General features: G+C 42.8%; 1 pseudogene; it reads left to right on the plus strand.

Annotated features, from left to right (window-relative positions):
• The first annotated feature begins 1,579 nt into the window (after positions 1-1,579).
• On the plus strand, positions 1,580-2,133 carry LOC148031751 (MFS-type transporter clz9-like; annotated as a pseudogene).
• The last annotated feature ends 249 nt before the right edge of the window (positions 2,134-2,382 follow it).

Here is a 2,382-nt window from a genome sequence, read left to right on the forward strand (position 1 = left end):
GGATGCCCAGGACGTCATACACAGCCCTCATGCTGTCTTCTATGAGATGTAGACACCTCTTAGCCCTCTTGATGAGCGTTCAGTACGCTTTATGGCGGATTTTACAGCAGCTATAGTGCCATTACAACAAGCTTTTTATGTTGAAAATGAGGCACTTATTGGCCCAGATGACATAGCTATGCATAGCAGTTAGGGTCAGTATATTGGTGGTTAGTTGCTAGACCCCTTGCAAGCTCATGAGAGACGTTTTCTTGTAGTTTTGCAAGTTGGACAACCAACCATATGTCAGTCTTCTGCTTTGCTGAGGCCACATGTAGTCTTGAGACCCCATTGGCAAACGAGTGTTCGGGATGTTGACTCTCTTTCAGTGATTGACTCTGGAGAGTTGACTGCTCTCCGCTGTCTTGTATGCGCTACGGTGATGCTATGCGTGAATCTGATGCTTTACAACCATGCACTAATGAGTTGTGCTTGCTTCATGAGAAGCATTCTTGGATTGCTCCATTGTATGGAGCTACGGGATCGCTTATCTCCTGGATGTCATGGACTCGGGGATGCTTGAATCTTCTTCTGTAGAGGTTCCGACACTTCTTGCACAACTCGCTTTCCGATTGGGCGTTGGGTGAGATGTCATGATTCCTCACCTTGTCTTTTTTTTTCTTTTCTTTGTTTTCACCCCCTAGCCACGCTGGCCTTTTAGTGGGAGGTTGTTGGGGTAAAATGCCTTTGGGCCTGCCCGTGTACACTTCGACCACCCATTCTTTATTCATTTATAATATGATAGTGCAATAAGGTTGTCAGTTTAGTTGGACAGCACATACATTGTACGTGCTCTTCTCTCCTGCATCTTCCTCTTCTCCTTCTCCACTGCCATTGCATCCCCTTCAAAGGGCACATCCTATTAAGTCTAATAAGCATGCTCTTATTCTATCTCAACCTTGCGAAGGGCTTTTTTTGCCTTAACTTTCCCAATCACATGAGGGGCCATCTTTGCCTCTACCCAGCCCTTTGCCTCATCCAACTAGGAACTCATCTAAACATAATGCCAAGACAGGACACTAACCAAAATGGACCAAATGAGATTTGATGAAGGCAATTACAACTCACAAAGAAGGTATGCCAATTAAGAATGTAGTAGGCAGTTTGGAATGAGCTCAACATCATTGAAAACCTGGATTGATAGTAGAACAAAGAAGAAGATGAAGGGCCAACCAACTGTGCTATTTGCTAAAGAAGAAAAGGCCCTCATTGATTGGGCATTTGGCATGCAAATAATTGGTCATGGGGTGTCTATAAATTGCATAAAGATGAAGGCCATAGAGATAGTCCAATCTCGCCCCAACCCTTTCACTAATGGAATCTTGAGGAAAAGTTAGTGGGATGGATTTTTTTGGTGACATTAGGAGCTCACAATTTGGGTGTGTGAGAGTCTTGATAGGTCTCGAGCTACAGTGTACAAAAAGAAGTGGAAAATACATTCCATGGTAACTTAGCCATACTTTATAATTAGTATAAGTACCCTCCTCAACATATTTGGAATGAAGATGAAACTAGAGTACAAGGAAGTAAGGATAGGGGTATGCATGTCATGGCTAAGAAAGGGCCCAAAAATGTGTTTAGCATGATGCCAAATAGTAGGGAGTTGTTGACTATCCTATGCTATGTAAATGCTACTAGATATGCTTTGCCAAGGTACTATATCTTCAAAGGTAAGAAAGCTATGCAAAATTATTTGTTGGAGTGTGAAGAAGGGGATGTAAAGTCCATGCAAAACAAGGCATGGATGATCGGGCAATTTTTTGAGGCATGGTTGGAGCATTTCCAATGGGCTATCCCAACCCCACCCATTCCTTCATCTCGGCATTTGCTAATTGTGGATGGACATGGAAGACACACGAGGCTTGAAGTTGTGCAAAAGGGCAAAGACATTGGCATAGATATAGTCACTCTTCTAGCAGTAAGCTTCAAAATTTGGATGCTTCAAATTTCAAATCCTTCAAATCTTATTTCACAAAAGAGAGAAATTTGTGGCAGCTTAGAACATACTCCACTTAGGTGTCCAAGGGGGAGCTTGTTGGTGTTGCTTCATGGGCACTAGCAATTGCATACACTGAGTCTAACATAAAAGCATGATTTTCACACTATTGGAATATGACCTTTAAATCATGACATATTGTAGTATGAGGATATGGCATGCAACAACATGGATGTGCATGAGGTGGTTATAGACTTAGAGACACAAAATGCAGGGGTGAATGCTATAATCCAAGATTCTCTTGATTGTGGTCTAGTTCCCAGCACCCCTATGCTCGAGGAATTGGAGGGTGGCATTGCTGTTCAAGCATGGTTGCAACTAGCTAGGAGCTAGAAAGTCCTCCTCCA

This window comes from Lygodium microphyllum, chromosome 9, assembly GCF_053477565.2.
Source record: "Lygodium microphyllum isolate KBCC chromosome 9, Lygodium_microphyllum_v1.1.10, whole genome shotgun sequence".
Lineage (NCBI taxonomy): Eukaryota > Viridiplantae > Streptophyta > Polypodiopsida > Schizaeales > Lygodiaceae > Lygodium > Lygodium microphyllum.